Genomic DNA, 13,908 nt, shown 5'->3' with positions numbered 1-13,908 from the left:
TAAATAGGAAGGAATTTGGTTGGTTGGTTGGAATTGTGTATTAGGTAGGTAGGAAGGAAAGCTGTTGGTTGGTTGGTGGTATTACTGAATTAGGTAGGTCGGTAGGACATTGGTTGGTTGGAATACTGGATTAGGTAGGTAGGTAGGTAGGTAGGAAGGTTGGTATGTTGGTTTACTGGAATAGGTAGGTAGGTTGGTTGGTAGAATTATTAGATTAGGTAGGTAAGAAGAAAAGTGGTTGGTTGGGTGGGTGGTTGGTAGGATTACTGGATTGGGTAAATAGGAAGGAAACTGTTTGTTGTAAAGTTAGTTGGTTGGGTTAGGTAAGAAGGAAAGAGGTTGGTGGTTGTGGGATTACTGGATTAGGTAAATAGGAAGGAATTTGGTTGGTTGGTTGGAATTGTGGATTAGGTAGGTAAGAAGGAAAGCTGTTAGTTGGTTGGTGGTATTACTGAATTAGGTAGGTCGGTAGGACATTGGTTGGTTGGAATACTGGATTAGGTAGGTAGGTAGGTAGGAAGGTTGGTATGTTGGTTTACTGGAATAGGTAGGTAGGTTGGTTGGTAGAATTATTAGATTCGGAAAAAAGAAAAGTGGTTGGTTGGGTTGTTGGTTGGTAGGATTACTGGATTAGGTAAGTAGGAAGGAAAAATGTTGGTTGGATAGTTGGTTAGTTGGATTAGGTAAGAAGGAAAGAGGTTGGTGGTTGTGGGATTACTGGATTAGGTAAATAGGAAGGAATTTGGTTGGTTGGTTGGAATTGTGGATTAGGTAGGTAGGAAGGAAAGCTGTTGGTTGGTTAGTTGGTTGGTGGTATTACTGAATTAGGTAGGTCGGTAGGAAATTGGTTGGTTGGAATACTGGATTAGGTAGGTAGGTAGGAAGGTTGGTATGTTGGTTTACTGGAATAGGTAGGTAGGTTGGTTGGTAGAATTATTGGATTAGGAAGGTAAGAAGGAAAAAGGTTGGTGGTTGGTTTGTGGGATTACTGGATTAGGTAAATAGGAAGGAACTTGGTTGGTTGGTTGGAATTCTGGATTAGGCAAATTGGAAGGAAAACTGTTGGTTGGTTTATTTATTGTTAGGATCACTGGAATGGATAGGTGGGAAAGTCGTTGGTTGGTTGGAATTAGGTAGGTAGGAAGGTTGTGTATGTTGGTTTACTGGAATAGGTAGGTAGGTTGGTTGGTAGAATTATTAGATTAGGTAGGTAAGAAGAAAAGTGGTTGGTTGGGTGGGTGGTTGGTAGGATTACTGGATTAGGTAAATAGGAAGGAAACTGTTTGTTGTAAAGTTAGTTGGTTGGGTTAGGTAAGAAGGAAAGAGGTTGGTGGTTGTGGGATTACTGGATTAGGTAAATAGGAAGGAATTTGGTTGGTTGGTTGGAATTGTGGATTAGGTAGGTAGGAAGGAAAGCTGTTGGTTGGTTAGTTGGTTGGTGGTATTACTGAATTAGGTAGGTCGGTAGGACATTGGTTGGTTGGAATACTGGATTAGGTAGGTAGGTAGGTAGGTAGGAAGGTTGGTATGTTGGTTTACTGGAATAGGTAGGTAGGTTGGTTGGTAGAATTATTAGATTAGGAAAGAAGAAAACTGGTTGGTTGGGTTGTTGGTTGGTAGGATTACTGGATTAGGTAAGTAGGAAGGAAAACTGTTGGTTGGATAGTTGGTTGGTTGGATTAGGTAAGAAGGAAAGAGGTTGGTGGTTGTGGGATTACTGGATTAGGTAAATAGGAAGGAATTTGGTTGGTTGGTTGGAATTGTGGATTAGGTAGGTAGGAAGGAAAGCTGTTGGTTGGTTAGTTGGTTGGTGGTATTACTGAATTAGGTTGGTTGGTTGGAATACTGGATTAGGTTGGTAGGTAGGAAGGTTGGTATGTTGGTTTACTGGAATAGGTAGGTAGGTTGGTTGGTAGAATTATTAGATTAGGAAAGTAAAAAGGAAAGAGGTTGGTGGTTGGTTTGTGGGATTACTGGATTAGGTAAATAGGAAGGAACTTGGAATACTGGATTAGGTTGGTAGGTAGGAAGGTTGGTATGTTGGTTTACTGGAATAGGTAGGTAGGTTGGTTGGTAGAATTATTAGATTAGGAAAGTAAAAAGGAAAGAGGTTGGTGGTTGGTTTGTGGGATTACTCCATCCATCCATCCATCCATCCATCTTCAACCGCTTATCCGGAATCGGGTCGCGGGGACAGCAGCTCCAGCAAAGACCCCCAGACTTCCCTCTCCAGAGCAACATTTGCGACTTCCTCCTGGGGAATTCCGAAGCGTTCCCAGGCCAGAGAGGAGATGTAATCCCCCCATCTGGTCCTTGGCCTGCCGCGAGGCCTCCTCCCAGTGGGACGTGCTCCTCCCAGTGGGATTACTGGATTAGGTAAATAGGAAGGAACTTGGTTGGTTGGTTGGAATTCTGGATTAGGCAAATTGGAAGGAAAACTGTTGGTTGGTTTATTTATTGTTAGGATTACTGGAATGGATAGGTGGGAAAGTCGTACTGGATTAGGTAGGTAGGAAGGTTGGGTATGTTGGTTTACTGGAATAGGTAGGTAGGATGGTTGGTAGAATTATTAGATTAGGTAGGTAAGAAGAAAAGTGGTTGGTTGGGTTGTTGGTATGTAGGACTACTGGATTAGGTAAATAGGAAGGAAAACAGTTGGTTGGATAGTTGGTTGGTTGGATTCGGTAAGAAGGAAAGAGGTTGGTTTGTGGGATTACTGGATTAGGTAAATAGGAAAGAATTTAGTTGGTTGGTTGGAATTGTGGATTAGGTAGGTAGTAAGGAAAACTGTTGGTTGGTTAGTTGGTTGGTGGTATTACTGAATTAGGTAGGTTGGTAGGAAATTGGTTGTTTGGTGGGTTGGTTGGTTGCAATTCTGGATTAGGCAAAAAGGAAGGAAAACTTTTGGTTGGTTTGGTTTATTTATTGTTAGGATTACTGGATTGGATAGGTGGAAATGTGGTTGGTTGGTTGGTTTGTTGGAATACTTGATTAGGTAGGTAGCAAGGTTGGTAGAATTATTGGATTAGGTAGGTAAGAAGAAAAGTGGTTGGTTGGGTTTTTGGTTGGTAGGATTACTGGATTAGGTAAGTAGGAAGGAAAACTGTTGGTCGGATAGTTGGTTGGTTGGATTAGGCAAGAAGGAATGAGGTTGGTAGTTGGTTTGTGTGATTACTGGATTAGGTAAATAGGAAGAAACTTGGTTGGTTGGTTGGAATTGTGGATTAGGTAGGTAGGAAGGAAAGCTGTTGGTTGGTTAGTTGGTTGGTGGTATTACTGGATTAGGTAGGTATGAAGAAAATTGGTTGCAATACAGGATTAGGCAAATAGGAAGGACAACTGTTGGCTGGTTTATTTATTGGTATGATTACTAGATTGGAAAGGTAGGTTGGTTGGTTGGAATACTGGACTCCCCTCACCTCCCAGGGGGTGGAACAAAGGGATGGGTCAAATGCAGAGAATAATTTTGCCGCACCTAGTGTGTGCGTGTGTGACAATCATTGGTACTTTAATTAGGTAGGTAGGTTGGTTGGTAAAATTAGTGGATTAAGTAGGTAAGAAGAAAAGTGGTTGGTTGGTTGGTAGGATTACTGGAATATGTAAGTAGGAAGGAAAACTGTTGGTTGAATTAGGAAGGTAAGAAGGAAAGAGGTTGGTGGTTGGTTTGTGGGATTACTGGATTAGGTAAATAGGAAGGAACTTGGTTGGTTGGAATTGTGGATTAGGGAGGTAGGAATGTTGGTGTGTTGGTTTACTGGACTAGGTAGGAAGGTTGGTTGGTAGAATTATTGGATTAGGTAGGTAAGAAGACAAGTGGTTGGTTGGGTTGTTGGTTGGTAGGATTACTGGATTAGGTAAGTAGGAAGGAAAACTGTTGGTTGGATAGTTGGTTGGTTGGATTAGGTAAGAAGGAAAGAGGTTGGTGGTTGTGGGATTACTGGATTAGGTAAATAGGAAGGAATTTGGTTGGTTGGTTGGAATTGTGGATTAGGTAGGTAGGAAGGAAAGCTGTTGGTTGGTTAGTTGGTTGGTAAGATTACTGAATTATGTAGGTCGGTAGGAAATTGATTGGTTGGAATACTGGATTAGGTAGGTAGGTAGGAATGTTGGTGTGTTGGTTTACTGGACTAGGTAGGAAGGTTGGTTGGTAGAATTATTGGATTAGGTAGGTAAGAAGACAAGTGGTTGGTTGGGTTGTTGGTTGGTAGGATTACTGGATTAGGTAGGCAGTAAGGAAATTGGTTGGTTGGTTGGAATACTGCATTGAGTAAATAGGAAGGAAAACTGTTGGTTGGTTAATTGATTGGTAGGATTATCCTGCACTACAACGAGGTAATGCAACAACATTTTGTTCTTATCTGTACTATAAAGTTGACATTTTAAAGGCCTACTGAAATGAATTTTTTTTATTTAAACGGGGATAGCAGATCTATTCTATGTGTCATACTTGATCATTTCGCGATATTGCCATATTTTTGCTGAAAGGATTTAGTATAGAACAACGACGATAAAGATTGCAACTTTTGGTATCTGATAAAAAAAAGGCTTGCCCCTACCGGAAGTAGCGTGACGTAGTCAGTTGAACATATACGCAAAGTTCCCTATTGTTTACAATGATGGCCGCATGAAGTGAGAGAGATTCGGACCGAGAAAGCGACAATTTCCCCATTAATTTGAGCGAGGATGAAAGATTTGTGGATGAGTAAAGTGCAAGTGAAGGACTAGTGGGGAGTTGAAGCTATTCAGATAGGGAAGATGCTGTGAGAGCCGGGGGTGACCTGATATTCAGCTGGGAATGACTACAACAGTAAATAAACACAAGACATATATATACTCTATTAGCCACAACACAACCAGGCTTATATTTAATATGCCACAAATTAATCCTGCATAAAAACACCTGCGTGTTTGTTACGCTAGCTCCTAGCTCCTCTGCTAGCTCCTAGCTCCATAGAACACGCCAATACAATTCAAACACCTGATCAACACACACAATCACTCAGCCCAAAAGACCGTTCACCTAACCCAAGGTTCATAAAGCTTATATATTTTAAAAAAGTTACGTACATACGCAAAAAAGAGTTGCGCACATACGGTCAAGCGATCAAATGTTTAGAAGCCAAAGCTGCATACTCACAGTAGCACGTCTGCGTCTTTGTCATCCAAATCAAAGTAATCCTGGTAAGAGTCTGTGTTGTCCCAGTTCTCTACAGGCGTCTGTGTATCCAAGTCAAAAGTCCTCCTGGTTAGAGTCTCTGTTATCCGAGTTCTTCCATCTTGACTGCATCTTTCGGGAATGTAAACAAAGAAGCGCCGGCTGTGTACTGTTGTTGCTGACTACGTTCGAAAAATACGTCCATTTCGCACCGACAACTTTCTTCTTTGCTTGCTCAGCTTCCTTCTCCATAATGCAATGAACATGATTGCAACAGATTCACGAACACAGATGTCCAGAATACTGTGGAATTATGAAATGAAAACAGAGCTTTTTCGTATTGGCTTCAATGTGGAAGGCATACCCGTGTTCCCCGGGCTACGTCACGCGCATACGTCATCCTCAGAGGCGTTTCGAACCGGAAGTTTAGCGGCAAATTTAAAATGTCACTTTATAAGTTAACCCGGCCGTATTGGCATGTGTTATAATGTTAAGATTTCATCATTGATATATAAACTATCAGACTGCGTGGTCGGTAGTAGTGGCTTTCAGTAGGCCTTTAAGTCTCTAATAAGAAGACTTTTTGTTCAAATGAAGCCAAAAAAAGATTTTTTTTTGTGGTCCTTTGGTACTAAAACATTGGTATGGCGACAACCCTAGAGGGCAGTAGTGTATAGTTTATGGTGTGTTGGCGTGGCGCCCTAAAAAGTGTTAATACTGTAAGTATTGTGCTGTAGCTGTTTGATTGTAACTTGGCTAAGAATCTCATGACTTTATGGACGTGTTAGGTTATTCACTTCCTTCTCACAAAGCTTCCGTGTGATTGGTCGAAGGGACGGTCGTCACGCAGGTATCTCTCCCGCCTCCAGCCCCCCCCCCCCCCCCGCCCTCAAGTTGTCACATCGCCGCGGGCCAACGCTTGTCAACAGCGGGAGTCGGTCGGAGGCGCTTTGAGGATCAACATGACAGCTTCTCCTTTTATTGGCGCGGGGAGGCGACATGAAGGCGAAGCAGAGACGAGAGCTGCCGGCTGTCAGAGGCCGGAGACGCTGATTCCGTTTCATTTCCTTCCCCCTCGCAACACAATCCCAGGCTCATTGAAGCCGGTCCAAGAGCAGCGTGTTTGGCCCTGCCACCAGCCGGGTTATTTATTTCCTCGCTGGAGGATGTCCTCGGGGAGGCGTTGATGGAGCCGCACATGCCGACACACCGACGCGTGCGCCACGGACGACCCCCGCTTTGATCCACGCGGCTTAAACGCGGCGCACGCCCGCCGGCTTTTTATCAGCCCGTCCCGTGAAGGAAAGACAGAACATGTCGAGGTTGCTCAAAGTACACCTCAACTTCCAAATGTGGGGCGCATTTCTTCCAGGAATGCAAAGACCTTCTAGAACAGAGGGGGCCATTTACAGCCCGTAATAGCTCTTTTTTTTTAACAGCTTGTGGCACATTCTAAAAATATGATTAAAAAAGTAAAAAGGTGAAATGTAGCAAGAAAAAGCTGCCATGCCATTTTTGTTGTTGAACTGTCATTGCTCAGAAAATAATAATGCATCAAAATCAATGTTATGAATTATTGACCTATTTAAGGCTTCAATTACTTCAAATCAAGTAATTCTACTTTGAAGTACTTTTGGGGGGAAATATTGCATATTTTGTGTTTTGTCATAAAAAAAAAAAAAGAACACGTTTTCTTTGACACAAGGGCTATAAAACACACAAAAAAATTATAAAATAAAATAAATTTATAATCGACAGATAGGTCTGAAGTTGATCTATAGATTTAAGGTTTCTAATGAAAAAAAATAATAAAATAATGTATGACTTATTTCTAATACTTTTATGTGATCCCTGGGAATTTCAGTGTTTTTTTGTTTTAAACTGTCATTGCTCAAAAAATAATAATGCATCAAAATCAAAGTTATGAATTATTGACCTATTCAAGGCTTCAAATACTTCCAATCAAGTAATTATACTTTGAAGTACTTTTTGGGGGAAATATTGCATATTTTGGGTTTTGCCATAAAAAAATAAAATAAGAAGTTTTCTTTGACAAAAGGGATATAAAACACACACACAAAAAATATGAAATAAAATAAACTTATAATCCACGGATAGGTCTGAAGTTGATCTATAGATTTAAGGTTTCAAACAAAAAATAATAATAAAATAATGCATGACTTGTTTTTAATACTTTTATGAGATCCCTAGGAATTTGTGTGGGCTTTTTTTGTTTTAAGCTGTCATTGCTCAAAAAATAATAATTCATCAAAATCAATGTTATGAATTATTTATCTATTCAAGGCTTCAATTACTTCCAATCAAGTAATTCTACTTTGAAGTACTTTTCGGGGGAAATATTGCATATTTTGGGTTCTGCCATAAAAAAACTAAGAACAAGTTTTTTTTTTGACAAAAGGGATATAAAATACACAAAAATAAATAAATGAAATAAACTTATAATGGACGGATAGGTCTGACGTTGATCTATAGATTTAAGGTTTCTAATGAAAAATAATAATAAAATAATGTATGACTTATTTCTAATACTTTTATGAGATCCCTGGGAATTTGAGTGTTTTTTTGTTTTAAACTGTCACTGCTCAAAAAATAATAATGCATCAAAATCAATGTTATGAATTATTGACCTATTCAAGGCTTCAATTACTTCCAATCAAGTAATTATACTTTGAAGTACTTTTTGGGGGAAATATTGCATATTTTGGGTTTTGCCATAATCAATCAATCAATCAATGTTTATTTATATAGCCCCAAATCACAAGCGTCTCAAAGGGCTGCACAAGCCACAACGACATCCTCAGTACAGAGCCCACATAAAAAAATTAAATAAGAAGTTTTCTTTGACAAAAGGGATATAAAACACACACACAAAAAATATGAAATAAAATAAACTTATAATCCACGGATAGGTCTGAAGTTGATCTATAGATTTAAGGTTTCAAACAAAAAAAAATAATAAAATAATGCATGACTTGTTTTTAATACTTTTATGAGATCCCTAGGAATTTGTGTGGGGTTTTTTTTTGTTTTAAACTGTCATTGCTCAAAAAATAATAATGCATCAAAATCAATGTTATGAATTATTTATCTATTCAAGGCTTCAATGACTTCCAATCAAGTAATTCTACTTTGAAGTACTTTTGGGGGGAAATATTGCATATTTTGGGTTTTGCCATAAAAAAAAAAAAAGAACACGTTTTCTTTGACAAAAGGGATATAAAACACACACAAAAAAATTATAAAATAAAATAAATTTATAATCGACAGATAGGTCTGAAGTTGATCTATAGATTTAAGGTTTCTAATGAAAAAAAATAAAATAAAATAATGTATGACTTATTTCTAATACTTTTTTGAGATCCCTGGGAATTTTAGTGTTTTTTTGTTTTAAACTGTCATTGCTCAAAAAATAATAATGCATCAAAATCAATGTTATGAATTATTGACCTATTCAAGGCTTCAATTACTTCCAATCAAGTAATTATACTTTGAAGTACTTTTTGGGGGAAATATTGCATATTTTGGGTTTTGCCATAAAAAAATAAAATAAGAAGTTTTCTTTGACAAAAGGGATATAAAACACACACACAAAAAATATGAAATAAAATAAACTTATAATCCACGGATAGGTCTGAAGTTGATCTATAGATTTAAGGTTTCAAACAAAAAATAATAATAAAATAATGTATGACTTGTTTTTAATACTTTTATGAGATCCCTAGGAATTTGTGTGGGCTTTTTTTTGTTTTAAGCTGTCATTGCTCAAAAAATAATAATTCATCAAAATCAATGTTATGAATTATTTATCTATTCAAGGCTTCAATGACTTCCAATCAAGTAATTCTACTTTGAAGTACTTTTCGGGGGAAATATTGCATATTTTGGGTTTTGCCATAAAAAAACTAAGAACAAGTTTTTTTTTTGACAAAAGGGATATAAAACACACAAAAATAAATAAATAAAATAAACTTATAATGGACGGATAGGTCTGACGTTGATCTATAGATTCAAGGTTGAAATGAAAAATACAAATAAAATAATGTATGACTTATTTCTAATACTTTCATGAGATCCCTGGGAATTTTAGTGTTTTTTTGTTTTAAACTGTCATTGCTCAAAAAATAATAATGCATCAAAATCAATGTTATTAATTATTTATCTATTCAAGGCTTCAATTACTTCAAATCAAGTAATTCTACTTTGAAGTACTTTTGGGGGGAAATATTGCATATTTTGGGTTTTGCCATAAAAAAAAAAAAAGAACACGTTTTCGTTGACAAAAGGGCTATAAAACACACACAAAAAAATTATAAAATAAAATAAATTTATAATCGACAGATAGGTCTGAAGTTGATCTATAGATTTAAGGTTTCTAATGAAAAATAATAATAAAATAATGTATGACTTATTTCTAATACTTTCATGAGATCCCTGGGAATTTTAGTGTTTTTTTGTTTTGAACTGTCATTGCTCAAAAAATAATAATGCATCAAAATCAATGTTATGAATTATTTATCTATTCAAGGCTTCAATTACTTCCAATCAAGTAATTCTACTTTGAAGTACTTTTTGGGGGAAATATTGCATATTTTGGGTTTTGCCATAAAAAAATAAAATAAGAAGTTTTCTTTGACAAAAGGGATATAAAACACACACAAAAAATATGAAATAAAATAAACTTATAATCCACGGATAGGTCTGAAGTTGATCTATAGATATAAGGTTTCAAACAAAAAAATAATGATAAAATAATGCATGACTTGTTTTTAATACTTTTATGAGATCCCTAGGAATTTGTGTGGGCTTTTTTTGTTTTAAACTGTCATTGCTCAAAAAATAATAATTCATCAAAATCAATGTTATGAATTATTTATGTATTCAAGGCTTCAATTACTTCCAATCAAGTAATTCTACTTTGAAGTACTTTTTGGGGGAAATATTGCATATTTTGGGTTTTGCCATAAAAAAACTAAGAACAAGTTTTTTTTTTGACAAAAGGGATATAAAACACACAAAAATAAATAAATGAAATAAACTTATAATGGACGGATAGGTCTGACGTTGATCTATAGATTCAAGGTTGAAATGAAAAATAAAAATAAAATAATGTATGACTTATTTCTAATACTTTTATGAGATCCCTGGGAATTGTAGTGTTTTTTTGTTTTAAACTGTCATTGCTCAAAAAATAATAATGCATCAAAATCAATGTTATGAATTATTGACCTATTCAAGGCTTCAATTACTTCCAATCAAGTAATTCTACTTTGAAGTACTTTTTGGGGGAAATATTGCATATTTTGGGTTTTGCCATAAAAAAAATAAGAACAAGTTTTTTTTTTTGACAAAAGGGATATAAAACACACAAAAATAAATAAATGGAATAAACTTATAATCGACGGATAGGTCTGAAGTTGATCTACCGTATTTCCTTGAATTGGCGCCGGGAATATAGTATTCGCCTGCCTAGAATTACAGCCGGGTCAAATTCGTTTCGCAAAATAATTAGCGCATGCTTGGCACTTCCGCCGGGTCAAATATGAGTCATTAAATGACTCCCGCCTCCTGGTGGTAGAGGGCGCCAGTGATCCTTCTTGCGACTACCAGTACTGCAGGAGACAGGTACTGCAGAAGAAGACAACAAGCAGCAAGCGTGAGTAGCAATTGTTTGCTTGCACTTTTACCATGGAGGATTACATATCTAAAATAAAACCGTTTTCTAAACTGGACTTTCAATCGAAGCAGGAGGTAATAATTAAAGGAATATCTCCAGAGACTTTTAAAATTGAAGAAAGATGAGAAAGACTGCCTTTGATCAGAAGCAGCTGCACATGGACCCATTTACAAGTAAAGGTAAGATCATAATAACGTTTTTTTTATTAAATGTGCTTTTCATGATAAGGTATGCGCCGGAGTGAGAAGAGGTTTTAAAATAATTAGAGCATGCTTGCTCATTCCGCATGGTTTTGGTAACCGCAGGAGTGAGAAGAGGTTTTAAATTAATTAGCGCCCCTGCGGCTATTCAAGGAAATACGGTATAGATTCAAGGTTCCAAATGAAAAATAAAAATAAAATAATGTATGACTTATTTCTAATACTTTTATGAGATCCCTGGGAATTTTAGTGTTGTTGTTTTTTAAACTGTCATTGCTCAAAAAATAATAATGCATCAAAATCAATGTTATGAATTATTGACCTATTTAAGGCTTCAATACTTCAAATTAAGTAATTCTACTTTCAAGTACTTTTTGGGGGGAAATATTGCATATTTTGTGTTTTGCCATAAATAAAAAAAATAAGAACAACTTTTCTTTGAAAAAGTAGAATTTCCAATCCAGTAATCCACAAAAATAAATAAATAAAATAAACGTATAATCGACGGATAGGTTTGAAGTTGATCTATAGATTCAAGGTTTCAAATGAAAAATAAAAATAAAATAATGAATGACTTATTTCCTATACTTTTATGAGATCCCTGGGAATTTTTGTGGGCTTTTTTTGTTTTAAGCTGTCATTGCTCAAAAAATAATAATTCATCAAAATCAATGTTATGAATTATTTATCTATTCAAGGCTTCAATTACTTCAAATCAAGTAATTCTACTTTGAAGTACTTTTTGGGGGGAAATATTGCATATTTTGGGTTTTGCCATAAAAAAACTAAGAACAAGTTTTTTTTTTGACAAAAGGGATATAAAACACACAAAAATAAATAAATGAAATAAACTTATAATGGACGGATAGGTCTGAAGTTGATCTATAGATTCAAGGTTGAAATGAAAAATAAAAATAAAATAATGTATGACTTATTTCTAATACTTTTATGAGATCCCTGGGAATTTGAGTGTTTTTTTGTTTTAAACTGTCACTGCTCAAAAATAATAATGCATCAAAATCAATGTTATGAATTATTTATCTATTCAAGGCTTCAATTACTTCCAATCAAGTAATTCTACTTTGAAGTACTTTTTGGGGGAAAATATTGCATATTTTGTGTTTTGCCATAAAAAAATAAAATAAGAAGTTTTCTTTGACAAAAGGGATATAAAAGACACACACAAAAAATATGAAATAAATTAAACTTATAATCGACGGATAGGTCTGAAGTTGATCTATAGATTTAAGGTTTCTAATGAAAAATAATAATAAAATAATGTATGACTTATTTCTAATACTTTCATGAGATCCCTGGGAATTTTAGTGTTTTTTTGTTTTAAACTGTCATTGCTCAAAAAATAATAATGCATCAAAATCAATGTTATGAATTATTGACCTATTCAGTTTAAATTCAAATATGGGAAATATTGCATATTTTGTGTTTTGCCATAAAAAAACTAAGAACACGTTTTCTTTGACAAAAGGGATATAAAGTTGTCTAGTATGTTAATTATTTTATTATAGACTAAATTGCAATAATAAACATATGTTTCATGTACCCTAAGATTTTGTTGTTGAAATAAAGCCAATAATGACATTTTATGCGGTCCCCTTTATTTAGAAAAGTATTGAAAAGTATCAAAATACACTTTGGTACCGTTACCAAAATAATGGTGTCGGGACAAGCCGACATTGACTGTAATGATACCAAGTACAAGAGCGTATCTAGTCGATACTACGATGATTACATTGATATTTTTTTCGTTTCACAAACTCTTGTCCTTTTTTTAATGATTATAAACCCAAGAAATGCATCCTTCAACACAGGATGACTTTAAATATGACCAATGTATGACCCTGTAACTACTTGGTATTGGTAGTATCACCATAACTAGTGTCAAGTGTCAAACAACAGAAGAATACCGTATTTCCTTGAATTGCCGCCGGGAATATAGTATTCGCCTGCCTAGAATTACAGCCGGGTCAAACTCGTTTCCCAAAATAATTAGCGCATGCTTGGCACTTCCGCCGGGTCAAATATGAGTCATTAAATGACTCCCGCCTCCTGGTGGTAGAGGGCGCTAGTGATCCTTCTTGCGACTACCAGTACTGCAGAAGAAGACAACAAGCAGCAAGCGTGAGTAGCAATTGTTTGCTTGCACTTTTACCATGGAGGATTACATATCTAAAATAAAACAGTTTTCTAAACTGGACTTTCAATCGAAGCAGGAGGTAATAAGTAAAGGAATATCTCCAGAGACTTTTAAAACTGAAGAAGGATAAGGAAGACTGCCTTTGATCAGAAGCAGCTGCACATGGACATCATTTATAAGTAAAGGTAAGACCATAATAACGTTTTTTTTTATTAAATGTGCTTTTCATGATAAGGTAAGCGCCCGAGTGAGAAGAGGTTTTAAAATAATTAGCGCATGCTTGCCCATCCCGCATGCTTTTGGTAAGCGCAGGAGTGAGAAGAGGTTTTAAATTAATTGGCGCCCCGGCGGCTATTCAAGGAAATACGGTAAGTGATTATTACATTTGAACAGAAGTGTAGATAGAACATGTTAAAACAGAAAATAAGCAGATATTAACAGTAAATGAACAAGTAGATTAATAATCCATTTTTACAGTTTGTCCTTTATATTGTGTACAAAATAATAGGTGTATAAATGACACAATATGTTACTGCAAACGTCAGCAAACTAATTAGGAGTCTGTTTGTTTACTTACTACTAAAAGACAAGTTGTCTAAGTATGTTCACTATTTTATTTAAGGACAAACTTGCAATAATAAACATAAGTTTAATGTACTCTAAGATTTTTTGTTCAAATAAAGCCAATAATGACATTCTTTGT

Source organism: Entelurus aequoreus, linkage group LG28 (genome assembly GCF_033978785.1).
Source record: "Entelurus aequoreus isolate RoL-2023_Sb linkage group LG28, RoL_Eaeq_v1.1, whole genome shotgun sequence".
NCBI classification, from domain to species: Eukaryota; Metazoa; Chordata; class Actinopteri; order Syngnathiformes; family Syngnathidae; genus Entelurus; species Entelurus aequoreus.
Note: the sequence above shows the minus strand (reverse complement) of the source record.